Raw genomic sequence first — 14,881 nt, forward strand, 5'->3', positions numbered from 1 at the left:
CTTGGTTTTCACATACAAATACCAACAAATAGTCTGCACACAGCTATTTAAAGGTTTTAAATGTATTCAGACGTTATTGATGGAAGATTGATCTCACAAGACACAGACAAGTACACAAAAGATTTGCATAGCCGATATTCTTGGAGAAAGGTGTAAAAACAGACAAAGTCCCGGGAACAACCACCCTCACGGGCACAGGACCCCCACCTCGGAGACGGAGGACAAGACCCGGCAGCCCCCCGGCCCATGAGTAGGAGGAACAGAGAGCACACAGAGCCAGAGTCCCACCCCAAGGTGCTCCAGGCCCAGACCCAATGCCCCCAACCTCACGAGACCCACGCTGGGGCTTTGATGACAGGCATGCCACCGCCAGGGAGTCCAGAGCGCCCCCACTCCCACCCCCAGAGGCAGGCTGGGACAACCCATGGTCCGCCCACACTGAACACCCGGGCGACTACCAGAGGCCCCAGATGGGGCCAGGGGACGATTAACCTGCAAACCAGGCATTAGTTGCTGTGAGCAACGATGGAAAAATTGGGGTGCCCTGGTGTGCCCAGAAAAAGGGCCCTACCTGCTCCTCGGGCGATATGGTTCCCCCAACTCAGATGTGGTGGACTCCCTCACCGTGTGGAAAAGAGCCGCATGGACCCAGGGTTGGCACCAAGGTCTTTGCAGCAGCCGCTGGCCCGCCCTACCCAGTCTGGGGGGCAAGAGACGGAGAACAATGTGACCGTCCCCCTTTCGCTGTGTGTGTGTATACTGTATGTATGTTTACTAAAGAGGTGCAATTAAAAATGACGGGCCGGGGCGATACAGATTCCTCCATTCTTTGTTTAAACTTCTTATTTCTTTTGTGTCATGGGTGATATTCCTGTTCCTTCCCTAATTGAGGGGATTGTGATTTTTTTCTTTGTTTTTTTTAAATGATAAGCTAAGAATGTACCAGATATGTTTGCTTGTTCAAATTATTCCAATGGAAGTCTTTGTAGCTGAAATTGAGTTTGTTTATATTTAATTCAAGTTTAAATGTATTACGATTTTTTAGAACAGATCTTTAACAACATCCAGGGTTCTTACTTTATTTTTTTATTCAGTTTTTGTTTTGTTAGATGAAAAGGAAATAATTTTTAACCTGTCATTACCGTTTTTGCCACTTCCATAAGAACACATGGTGTAACATCCGGAGTATCATTCGTTTTTATAAAGATGTCCCACTCTCTTTTAAAATAATTAGTGAAATCTTCGTCTTTAAGCAGAGATGCATTAAACCTCCAGTTTTTAAATTATACATTTGATAAGTTCTTAGATATAGTAATGGAAACTGGTGCATGATCACTGATAACTATTGGATTTATCTGAAATTCTTCTCCTACCCCTACTGCTTCTCCCTTCTCCCTAACCTCTTCTTTTTGATGTTTAATTTCTGTAACTGCGAGGTCTAAGTGACCTAAACAGATCTTTATCGTTAACTGTTAGAGCTGCGCACATTTTAACTCCATCTTCGTCGTCAAAGACTAGTGTGTGTGTGTGAAGGAAGGCCAACAGATTGTTTATGTGCTCACCCCATGTTGATGCAAGTCCACTCCATGGTGAGTACTGAATATGTTCTCATATATTTATCTTTTATGTCAAAGAAGGATCACAGCATTTGCTATCTGCCTGTTTTTTATGCTAAAAATAAAACCTGCAAATAAAAAGTCAGACGCTTTAGCTCTATGACAGCAAAATGTATTGTAAACCAGACTTTTTTAACTCCAAATGAATCTGTCAGAAGAAAAAGAATTGATAAGGAAGCTGTAATTTATGTGTTTTTTTGCTGAGATCATTTTGCACGTTGTGCATTTTTGTAATTAAGGTACCTGCGGTTCTCAGCTGCTTTTGAGTTAAGGTAGTATTGGAGTACAAGTTGACCTCTGCTCTTAAAGCAGTAAATCAAACTTTAATTATTTCCAGGCTGTGGCGAATGACTTTGAGTAAATTGGGTCGGAAGGGCGGGAAGAAAAATATCAGCCGTCAAAGAGGCTGCAGAAGGATAAATAAGGATACATTTACAGGAACTTTTTTTTTTTGGTAAGACATTTGCCTCATAGATGAACTATATGAATGCAGAATTTTAACCTTTAGTTTGAAAAAACAAAAACAACATTGTCATGACAACCAGCATCTGCTGAAGATTAGCAGCAATGCTCCAGTAAAAAAATAAAGCAAGAAAATAGGCGGTGGAGTGCAGTTGGAATTGGTTGATTAGTCATAGTGGATTTGTCTGTATGTGACAATTTTGGATAAATGCCATCATTAATTAAAACTGTTGCTTTGTGTCATTGGTAAACAGTCTATGCTTGTTAAAAAAGAAATATTGGAGGATTTAACAGGACATTTAATTAAAGTTCAGAATCTGTGAACAGGTTAAGTAAATTCATAATTTTATCAGTAGACGACAAAAGAACAAACCTTAAAACACATCTTTTAATTAACTGCAAACATAAATGCCTTTTTCCACATGTTTCTAACTTCACAGATACAGTTTTCATAGACTATATGATTTAAACAAAATTAATTTAGATTTTTGGAATAAATTTTAGACATTAGCTTTTGGACAAATGCATTTTAAAAGCTGCAACAAATGCAAAACAGACCTGAATATCAATTATAGTTAAGCAAAAATGACGATTATATATTTTTACAGCCGAGAATAGTTTTCAACACATTTCAATAGATCTGGTAAATAACTCAATTTCTTTATCAACCTGCAAAACTAAACTAAAAAACATACTTTTATCAACATATTTACTGTGGTATTGTTATCAAATTATATATCGTATGGATCTATAAAATGGGCAGAATAAAATGTAGACATTTTGTTTCTATTTGTTGCTCTGTATTCTTGTTTTATAATATTACATATCTTGTTGTTTTATTCCTCATGTTTATCTTTATATGGCATGATAAGCCTGTATGTTTCTTTTATTTGTGCTAAATAATATACAATGAATGGAGGTTCTGTTGGAGATAAATGCAGTTCGACTCTGAGGAGTAACACTCATTTCAGTTTGTTGCACTGCTTCCAACAACCCTCGTTCCTCATTAACCAATCTGTCAGGATTTAAAAATCAATACAAGTCTAAACACACAGCTCCATGCAGACTTGTTTTCTCGCCATTTTAGGCGTAAAGCTGATCACGATAAAAACACGTTGTAAAAAGAATTAAAAGCTTAACAGCATCTTGTGTCCCACAGGTTCCACTGATGCGCCAAACTGAAGTGGGAGACCTTCCCTGGAACCCAGAGAGGACTGTGGGCATCACCGACATATTTTGCACTTATGGACCCTGTTGGGTTGTATTTATATTTTATTTTTAATCGTGACTCTAGAGCTGTTTACAACAGGTATCCATTGGATGTACTTTAAATGTCCTTCTTAAAATGCCCTCTTATCATCGTTTGATCTATTTTAAAGGTGTTCCCTGTGGTCTTTTAATTAGGTGATGCAGCTCTTAGGTAAAATCAAAAGATATGTTGTTTTTTAGGACATAGTTTCTGCCGAGCGCCAGGAGTTCATCAGAAGTTTGCCCTTAGAGTTGTAGACTTTGTTTACACTCTTTCCTGCTAGCTTACAGCCCCTCACACCCCCATCCTAGCATTACTAAGCGGTTGTTTATTTTTTTTGCTTTAAAACATTTTTTTTTCTTCAATGGCCCTTTAGGGGCTCTGTAGATCTGAATAAAGAAGTACTCAAAATTTAAATTTTAAGCTTTTTTTTCTGAATATTTTTCCTACATCGTTCGAAAAATGCTGCAAGAACATGTTAAAAATACCAAACATAATTTTCATTGGAGATGGTCTTTAATATGCCTATAAGGAGGTCATCTACTCAAGTGTTTTTCTTTATCTGTTTAACCCTTGTGCTATCCTAGGCACTTTAACATTGGGAGTTGGGTCATCTAGACCCACTAGACAGTGCGCTGAACCTTTTTTCTTCAATGATTTGTGATCTTCACTGGTGTCCACGGATTACATGAAATCTTTCCACCTTTATCCACCTTTGTCATGGTAGGTAGAACACGTCAATGTAAGGATCGGGTCATCTGGACCCCATTGGATAGCAATAGGGTTATGTAAACCAGAAAAAAAAAAGGAATGTTACAGAGAATTAAAATAACTTTTTTTCCCCTCCACTAATTGTTTAATTGTTTTTTTTTCAGACTGTCAGGTGGATCTTTGATTGTTTTTCACTGTTTTTACTCTGTCAAACTGCTTTGTCCTTCCACCAAGCTGCCTGGCTCCCCTCATTACCTACAAATGGAAGGTAAAGCAAAATAGCTGAGAGATGAGCTGCTTCTTATGCTTAACTGAGCTCAGATTTAAAGTCTGCTGAAGGCTAACATGTTACTCGCCCTTGACATCCAATCTTTTTGTTGCTCTAGGAGCATGATGTCTAATTTGACAAAAACTAAAATGTGCCTGACTCCACCTTCTTTTTATACCTCTCAGCCAACAGAGTGTCTGCTCTTTCACACACCAACAAATGAAACGGCATCACGCTCCCTCTCTCCTCCTCCTTGCCTAACTGCACCTCTCTTCTGCCACGCTCCTGCCGAGCTGAATTTAGTGGCGACACACTAAGGGGGGAAAGCGCTGTCAGCTTGGAGCGGATGATCGTTTCCCCCAGACTGAGCCGGGGTCAGAGAGATGGCTGGAAACTGCTGATGGGAGCTGCAGCCTCACGGTCAGCCTGTCGGTCTCCTCTGATCTGCAACACAACATCAAGAGACAAGAACAGTAAGTTAAAGAAATGACTGCATTTTCATTCTGCATCTGTGGCTAAGAAAGAGCATTTTATAATGCTAAAGTGGATAAACTTTTGTTCAATTAGTCTTTTAAGGGGAAACTTTATCTGCATGGAAGTTTGTTCTTCAGACTTTTGAGACAGAATTCAGGGGGAAAATCAACAGAATAATATTTATATATTTTAAAAAAAGATTCTAAATGTTCTAAATGTTTTATGTATTGAAAGCAACAATATTAAAACACGTTTCAGTTTAAATAAATATATATTTCTAAAGATGGTTTGAAGAACTGGATACTAATTAAAATCATAATTTAGGATAAACCTGTAGTTCTGGAAAGAGTTAAAGTTATATTTTTTTCTGTGATCAAAAAGAGGCTATGAATGAGAAGGAAAGTCGGACAGCAATACGAGATCGAGTGAGAGTCCTGCCACAGTCTTGAAACTGTTCTGGGCAATAATCTGAATTATTCTGTTACTATTCTCATGATTATTAACTTTTTAAAAACTATCGTCCATTTTATTTCGTTGCTGCATTATTTAGTGATTCTTTATTTGGCACATTTAGCTGTTTTTGCATTCCTGGTAGATCAAAATGACGCTGTGGTAGATTTATGTTCTGTTTAGCTCACGGTTGAATTCTGTGTAAATCTGTGCATATAATGAGACGGCTGTGGGATACGTGCACAGGTGTGAAAATAGCGCCTACATCCGGTTTTATTGCCACCCCCTATGTGTGAACCATCTGTGCCATGTGATTTCTTTTTGTTAGTTTGAAGTTTCTTTTTTGAATTAGCACATTCTTCATTTGCAAACAGAAAAAGTTGTGGCTGTTTGGAATGTTATTTTCTTCCCACTGACCCATTTTCACGAGCAGTCCAAGTTGGATGTCTGTTTCCTCGTCTACAGCATCGGGCGCACGTCGTTTGGGATTGACTTCCAAAAGCTGAGGCGACTCGTTTTAAATAAATGATAACAAGGATGCCCAAACTTTAAATAATGGATGTTTTTGGCTGATTGGGGAACAGTGCCTCAGGGCCGACGTCTCCAAGTTTGACTCAGCACTGAAATAAATCTCTTTGCTTGTTCATTAATTGTTGGGATGAGTAATTACTACACGTTCTATCCTTTTGTTTGTCAGCGAACACCTATAGTATGTCTAACCTGTAGTTGGGTTAATGAGCAGCCCGTCAGTTTCATTACTTTATAAGTGTCTTAGTGTGCATTACCATAAGATCCAAATGCATTTTATGATGATGGGCAAAGGGGAAAAATACATGAAGTGTTTTTCTAAAAGATAGCATCTTAAATTTACAGTTTGATGAAAAATGAAGACATCTGCAAGTCAAATTTATCCTTCACATTAATATATGCCCCTAATGTTGATGTGATGTTTATAAAACGTAATATTTTGTGCATTTTTGCTCTGTTTTAATCAGAGCTGATGGTTGAAAAGCACAATTGTTTTTTATTTATTTTTGCCCTGGTCTTAGCATAGGGCCGATTACACTGCAGCTGGACATCATTCAAATCTGCCTCTAAAGTATAAAGAAAACAAAATATTTATTGAAGACTAGCTTATTAGAGCCTAAGAAAAATCAAAACTACAAAAGAGGGTTATATTTAAAAAAGTCTCCTTTTGTTCTTTTTTTTTTTTACCCTTAATCCTTTTTTTCAATAGAATTGGGGGCAGACAAGGCCAAGAATGTAATAGACCTGTCAAATGCATCCGGAACAGAATGGATGGAGCGATAAGATAAGAGTTGTGTTCTGAAGAGCAGCGGACTGTGCAAGGATAAAGTCAAAGTCCTTTGGACGGTCTTGACTTTGCTTTAAAACTTGAACTGAACATCATGATCCCAAAAAATCCCGAACTAAAACATAACAGGAAACAAATCCAGGGTTTAGTTTCTACAGAGTCCAGAAGAGGAAATTTGCAGAGAATTATAAATTAAAACTTGAAAAGTAAGCATGGCAAAGAATCTTCTCTACAAAGTTATTTTCTTTTTTTTTCTTTAAAGCTTTTTTGATTTAAGTTTGCTTAACACAGCTGGTCCAATTTATGTTCCTGCCTTGTGTTCTTCAGGACAAAAAAAAATCATATTCAGAATCATAAAGGCATCCCTAGATTAATCTGTCCCTGAAAAGCAGTGATGCTGCTTCGAGTTATTATTCATTCATGCCAGATAACGGGATGAGGCAGAAGCATCGACTACAACTCCATGATCTGCTGATAACACATTAGCAACACATTCCCGCTTCCTCTGCTTCTGAGAGCTTTCTCACTTTTAGCACCCTTTGAGCCTGTGCATGTGACACCCTGCTGGTTTACATCGCACACACTTGAAAAGCATCTCTTTCTAGAGAGTGAAAATGCTTCTGTAAAAGTTGTTCATCATCAATACTTAATAAAGAATTATTCTTTTGATCTTGTCTAAATAAATGTTGCCATCCTTGCAGATGCAACACAGGCTTCTTAACAAATAAAGTGCCAAACATCATTTTTTAGTTTCTTGAAGCTTTTAGAGCGCAAACTGTGATGTTTTTTGATTTTTTTTTTCCAAAATGAGCAAAAGTACATGAATCTTAAGTACTAAAAAGAAGTAAAGTGTTCTATCCTTAAGATATAAAAATGTCGAAAAAAGGAGTTCTTCACAAACATTCAAAAGGGGAAAAATAAGCTAAGAAGGATAAATGTTAGATAGAAATACTTCAAATTCAATGGTATACAGCCCAATAATAAGTAGATTTATTCTATGTTCTAAGCAAATGATTTTTCTTTTAGTTTATATGTACCTCATTGTAGTTTACTTTGATTAGTGACATAAAACTTGTGGAAATGACTCATAAAAAGAAAAAGTGAACAAAATGAGAATGTAATCTTGAGCACCTTGAGCTGTCTTTGCTGTCATGAAAGGTGCTATATAAATAAAATTAATTTGAATTTGAATCTTGGTTAAAAAAAATTGGCCCATCTTAATAAATCCTCAAAAAATCTAAAACTAGCACTTATTCTTAGAACATAAGTGTAAATTTTTGTTTCTAAAATTATGACACTGAATGCCAGTCTAACTTTTCAACATTTATTGAACTTTAGAATAACATCCTTAGAATTAAAACCAAAATGTTAGGGCATTTTTTAAGTCTGTCTATTGTCAACAGGATGAAGCAAAATGATTTAGATTCATTTTAACAATAATGTCCTCTTTTTTTTTTAGATCTTAGTTCTGTTTGACTGTGCTGATTTTAAGAAAAGCCTGGAAAGGTGTAGACCAAAGATAAGTTAAAACAATTTAATTCTGGTACACTGTCTTGAATGTCTCAAAACAAGGTTTAAAATCTTTGCAAGCATCAAATAGTTTGGAGTGGAGAATTTCTTTTGTCTATTTTCCTTTTTTTACTTTTTATTTAACTACAAAGTTGTTGGAATTTTTTTTTTCCAGTAAAAAGGCTTATTGTGAGGTGTGTGAGAGCCTTGTTTTCCATCTGTAATTACCAGCCTCCCCTGTAAAACACGGGTTCAGATGGATCGCAGCGCTGGAGGAGCTGCTGCACGGAGCAGACCAAAGCTGAATCCGGACAGAATTCCTGCAATGATGTTTAATAGATATGGTCTCAAAAGTTTGGGTGTTACTGTTTAAAATCTTGGTAATTGAGAGTAGAAAAGGGAATATTTCAACATTTTAGGAAACTTTTTTTACTTGAAAGTTTCAGAAAATAGTTGATCTTCAGAAAAAATCCCAGCTAAAGTATTAATGACCTCCTTAAAAACTTGTTACAGATAAAACTTATTTTATAGAATATATAACTACGTTCACAAATCTTCAAGACTAACATTGAGGTTCACATGGATATTTGAAAATGATGAAGTATGGAGCTTTTTTTCCCGCAGGTTTCTTACGTAATTAGACAATCACTGTAAAGTGGAGTAATAGAGATGAAGGAAAGGTGAAGAGATGAAAGAAATCATTTTTATTAGATTTGCAATTTTTAAAAGCAAACTGGCATTTTCTTTTCAAAGTTGTGCTATATTGCAGTAAATCCTCTTAAAGTGTGACCTCTTTGAAAGGAACAAAGTATAACCTTCAGAAGAAAACATTTCCTGATCATTTTTCAAATTCCTTTTGGGCTTCATGAATGAAAATTCAAACAAACCTTTAATGAGATAGAAAGTGCAGACAAATAGCATTTTAAAAATGTGCAAAGGAATGTTTAACGGGGGGGTTTTAGCAACATAAAATGGGAGAAAAGTCTTGTTTAACTGGCTAGTTTTGTTGGGTTTTTCATGCTATGCTATGCAATGGAAACTTACTTAGAGCCTCGCTTTCCAAACAGCCACCATGAACATTTTGTACATCTTGCACGAATGAAAATTGGTCATACGTGGAAAAAGTGAGAAAAGTTAGTTAATGAACCACATTAGAAGTACAAATAAATCACTCAAATAACATGTGAATCAACGTTAAAGCTAAATCTGGCCCAAGATTTGTGATATGTGTGCGGTATACACAAAAAGAAAGTTATACATCGATGGTACATGTGTGAATAGTTTATTAGAGAAACCAGGACATACGTGAAACGGTTGTGGAAAGCCACAAATTTGCGTGTGCATCTTGCAAAAGTCACGCACAGCTGCTTAAGATTTGCAGAATAATTGTGTCTAAACTTTGTAAAATACGCATAAACTGCGTAATTCTCAACCGATCCAAAATTTTGGACTGCTTAAATGACAAACATAAGAAACACTTATATAATATGCATATATTATGTACTTATATAAATTACACATGTACAATGAAAGACAGAAATTCCAGACGTGTTGTTTATAGTGGCCATGTGACATGGCCATAAGACTTCAATAGTCAATGCAGCCAAGACAACCTCAATAATTTCATACAACCAACTTTACTTTACTTAGTAGATGAAAATAAAATCCTCAATTTAACTGGTGTTTTGCTGTAACTTTTAAAACAAAAATAGTACCAACAATAATTTTGGATTTTTTTTTTTTAGATTTGAAAAGGTACCTTATAAGGTAAGTTTTATTTAATAACCCCCCATCATTTTAAACATAAACAGAAAACAATTTCCCCAAAACTTCATCACTCTCCATGTAGAAATTTCCCAAATGTCAGAATTTTCTTACATTTGTTGTTCAGGTTAAACTGGAAGTTTTTGTTCTTCCTGGAGACTCCAAGATCATAAGACCTGGCCTTAAAAATAATATCTCACTGAATCAGATGACATTGGTTGTTTTAATGTGTCAGAATCCGAACGTGTTTGTATTCTTGCCTGTTGTGTAAGTAAGTAATATAAATGTGTGAATATAAACATTGGTTTATCCTGCATTTCAAAGCATATCTTGCAGAAACGTGTTTGCTGAGTTTATCGTGGTCTGAATGTGTTCAGTGTTCTTTTTTAAATAGAAAAATGTTTGTGATTGCAAAGATCTGTTTTATTTCCTGCATTCAGACACTCTTTCCTGTTCGTCATTTACATGGAAGAAAACAAATGTTGCCACATAGTTAAACATGGCTTTAAAGACAAAACTTTAGCAAACTTTACCAAGGGGAAACTTAGCTTAATATCCAAATTTAAAAATGTAACCAAACCGATAAGTTGAAAAGATAACAGAAAGTAGGTGATGGACATGAAGGATTTGGTGAGATCTACACAAAACCGTAAAAAGTAAAAGTTGCAGGAGTTTGGGATTTATTCACAGTTACCAAGCAACATAATTCAGCTCTGTGAGAGATGCAGATAAGGCCTGTTAAGTTATTTTGTTTATTCTACAAAACCCAAAAGCTTTGCATGACACTGTGCCAGAAAATGTGAAAAACTGGTTGCCTGCTTCTGCATTTGAAAAAAGGCTGTGAGGCTGTCCCACTTTAAGTCAGAGATTAGCCACTGGGTGTTTTGAAAAATAATTGTTAGGATGAAAAACAAGATAAATTGGCCATCATGGTAGGGATAGGTTCTGTGAAGTTTTTTGATTTCTTTTCTGTTTTTAGCCGTGTGCGTTGGAATCTGTAGTCTTACCGGGATAAAGGGAACAAATGTTTAGGTCTAAATCCTTGACTGTATAAGAGAACTGGACTGAGTGACCCCCCCCCCCCCCCCCCCTAGGATTCCAAACAGGAAGTACCTTTTGGCTCCAATGGAGTCAAGAGGTTTTGTTGTCCCTGTTTGAAAAAGTTTGAAAAGCTGGTTTTAAATTGGCCAAATACAAATGAACCAGTGGTGCCACCCAATGCTCTCTATCTCTCTATGTGGTCAATGGTCATGGACAACTGACAGCCTTTTTCCCCACAAAAAACCAAAATGCTCATTGGGTCGCCTCAACTCAGGCAAGTCATGGATCGCTGATGTTTCACAAGTTAGACTTGTTTAGATGGATACGATTTATTGGTTAATTGGGTTCTCTGCGTAGTTAGTGTACTGAGTTTTAGTAATGCTTTTTAAAATAAAATTATATAGGTTTGCATTTTAAGTTGTGTCTGAAGTTGAGCTGAAACAAATTGAATAGAGTTATTCCACCAGCCTAAACAATGATGTGCTTTATTTAACTCTTCTCTAGCCTCAACAAAACTCAATGAAATCCATGTTTTCTCTTATTTGTTGTTTTTTTTTTAATTGAGTTTTTAAAAGCTTCCATTTAGAAAAATAGACGTCTCACATAAATTGTATTTAATATAATAATTCATTGATTTATCATTATGTATGTTTTCCATGAAGACACAGTTACATCACAGGATTGTGTCTCGTTCTTCATCACAAAATCTGTTATTAGTAGTGCTTTCAAAGTCTCTTCCTTATAAGACAGTCAAATCTTTGCATCAGACCAAAAATCTTTCTTAACAGGAAAGATCAAACACCTAAGTAAACTATCAAAAAGCTTGTCTTTCTTTTGAGCCGAATAGAAATGTCTGTGTTAAAGTTGTGATAGTGGAAAGTCAGAGAGTGCAGAGAGCATGTGAAAAATCACAGGATTTAAAAAAAGAATTGTTTCTGTTGTCTTTTATCAGCATGTAAGGTCTAGTTTTAGCCTCTCCGGTCACAGTTCTGACGGTAACAGATCAGTCTTTGCAACACTGCAGTGCTTAAAACTTTCATCTCAGTTTTTCTGTCGCAGGCTCTTGTCATCTGCTACTTTCATGTGCCGCCTTTGTGGTAAAAACCACCGCTAAACACAGCAGGGGGTCCGACATAGTTCCCCATCGACAGTCTCGGAAAGCTTTAGCTTTTGTCAGCTGTTTTCACAATGCAAATCTGAAATGACTGCTGTTGGTTTTTTTGTTTTTTGTTTTTCCTGTTTTCATAGACTTCTGTTAATTTACAAAAAATAAACAATCAAGATTTGAGGTTTTTGGCTTCTTTAAACAAAGCAAAATATTTGAGTTTTAAATTGAGCTGCTCTCTGCAGAAAAGGATCTAGTTCAGTTGGAGAAGCTCATTTTCCCCTTTTCCTATTACCAACACCAGCCTTTTCACAGGAGCGCAGAGCTACAGTCTGTTATTAGTTAATAGTCTTTTCCTTGTCTGGCTGCCTGTCTTTGGGGCATCTCTGCCTTTGATGTGCTCAAATTCATTTTTTATTTCTTCTTCTGCCAGGAATGCTGTCTTTCGGGTGTTTTGAGGGGAACTTAAACGTAAGCCTGTATTAAAAAAAAGGAAATTTGCATTCACAGCAAGCAAATATGTGGTTTTTATTGACTGTTAAGGAGAACTTGACTGAAATCAATTCAGTTGCAGTCATTAGACCAAATCTGTCGAGTTGTTGTTTCTATAGCAACCACTCACACCAATCAGGATTGAGCTTGTAGGAAGTCCACACTTATCATTATTAAAAAACAAATAACATTTCTCAAATGATTATTCCCCAATAAAAACGATGATTAGTGAAACTGAACCTCATTTGTAGGAATGTAAATGTGAAGAGCAATGACTTAAGCTGTGCTATTTGTTATCATCAGCAATTTCATTAGAGAACAATCATTCTGCACTCTTAAAAATCTGGCAATAGCAGTTTTATGTGATCTCTGGTCCCGGCTGAGTGCCATCCCTGCCGCCTCCCCCTCTAATAATCCGACTGACCTCTTTCCACGCTGAAACAAAGCCTCTGTGATGCTCCCCATTCATCCTTCATCTGGTTCAAGTCAATATCAAACCGAGTTGCATCCATGCTCCACAGTCAGTGATACACCTCTAACTTCTGTGAGACGGGAACATTTATTGATCTTATAATGTTGTCACATTCTGATTAGTTCACAGCGCTGGTGACAGAAACATCACCTTTGGTTAAGGTTAATTGACTGATCACATCTTTTTTCCTCTAACTCCTTGATGTGACAGGCTCTGTATTCTTGCGACGATACCTGAATATCTCACTGATACAAATGGAGAGCCTGCACATGGGTGAAAATATTGATGTTGCTCGGGAGCAGCAGGTTCCATTATTTTCATGAACCTTTCATACAGTAATAAACACAAAAAACCTGTTCTCTGTTTGTCATTTTATTTCCACAGCAGAGAAAAAACTTAAATGGATTTTTGACTTAATGACTGACAGACAGATACATACAGCTTTTGCACTGATCCATAATTACTTAAGTAGAAAAACATGAACTTAAAAGAAAAAAAAGAACCCTCAGGGAATAACTGAATTTTCCAAGCAAGATGGGTTCTTTTAAAGATTATGCATTTTTGCTTGGATGTGGATAATCCTTTCTTTCCGCTTCACTTCTAAATGACCTCATCACACCCACAAACAGGTGTTCTGGGCTGTTAGCACATTAGAGCACCTGCTGTCCCATTTCCCATTGGTGGGGAGGAACTCTATCCTAAAATGAAATTAAACCAACCTTTTACTGGCGGCAGCGGCCATGAACCGGTGGATTAGAGCACAGCTGAGCACTAATCTCCTCCAGGGACAGTTTACAGAGCTGCTTACAGGCAACTGCCAATAATAAAAACATCCATGTCATTAAAAATGAAGGCTTATGTGCAAAAATAAATAAATAAGGGATTTCATAGAAAGTTGTATGATAACATTAGGTCTTGAATGTGAGGTTAGTATTAAGTATTATTGAGAGAAAAGGTGCTCACACTCACTTTTGAGCAATGTAACCTTCAATGGTGGAAAAAAGGGACAAGAGAGCTGCAACTATGGACTAAATAAATCAATTACAACTGGCTATGCAGTATAGCTATTAGCTGATGTTCTTCTGTTTTATTTTTATCTGTTTTTTGCATTTATAGCTTTTTGGGAGCATTTTATATTCACAATACAGTTATGTCTGGTTGGTTCGCCATTACCATCCTATCAGTCTGGATCTGGAAGTCCCACAGGATCTTTGCCCTCTCATTCTCTACCACCTTCGGAGGTGTTTCCCATTTTGACCTTGGGGTTTCCAGTTCATATTCTGCACACATGTTCCTGTATATTATTCCAGCCACTTGATTGGGGCGCTCCATGTATGCTTTACCTGCCAGCATTTTACATCCTGCAGTTGTGTGCTGGATTGTTTCAGGTGCCTCTTTGCACAGCCTACACCTTGGGGCTTGTCTGGTGTGGTAGATCTGAGCCTCTATTGCTCTGGTGCTCAGGGCTTGTTCCTGAGCTGCCATTATGAGTGCTTCAGTGCTGTCCTGTAGGCCAGCCCTTTCTAGCCATTGGTAGGACTTCTTGATATCAGCCACTTCAGTTATGGTCCGGTGGTACATCCCCTGCAGGGGTTTGTCCTCTCATGAGGATCTGTCCTCCAGCACTGTATCCTCTGCTCTCCATTGCCTGAGACATTCACTGACCACACTGTCAGTTGGGGCCTTGAGCTTGATGTACTCATGCATCTTGGATGTTTCATCCTGGATAGTGACTTTTACACTCACTAGTCCTCGGCCTCCTTCCTTGCGGCTAGCATACAGTCTCAGGGTGCTGGATTTGGGAAGGAACCCTCCATGCATGGTGAGGAGCTTTCATGTTTTAACATCCGTGGTCTGTATCTCCTCCTTTGGCCATCTTATTATTCCTGCAGGGTATCTGATAACTGGTAGTGCGTAGCTGTTTATTGCCCGGGTCTTATTTTTGCCATTGAG

At 37.3% G+C, this 14,881-nt stretch overlaps 1 protein-coding gene across 1 annotated transcript in view; it reads left to right on the top strand.

Annotated features, from left to right (window-relative positions):
• The first annotated feature begins 4,246 nt into the window (after window positions 1–4,246).
• The window catches only part of LOC101171193 (D(2) dopamine receptor A-like), a 36,034-nt gene continuing 25,399 nt past the window's right edge, over window positions 4,247–14,881 (top strand). Inside the window, exon 1 of the mRNA XM_023963811.1 lies at window positions 4,247–4,779. The gene's annotated coding sequence lies outside the window, so the exon portion shown is untranslated. The remainder of the gene's footprint in view (window positions 4,780–14,881) is intronic.

This window comes from Oryzias latipes, chromosome 16 (genome assembly GCF_002234675.1).
Source record: "Oryzias latipes chromosome 16, ASM223467v1".
Classification (NCBI taxonomy): Eukaryota; Metazoa; Chordata; class Actinopteri; order Beloniformes; family Adrianichthyidae; genus Oryzias; species Oryzias latipes.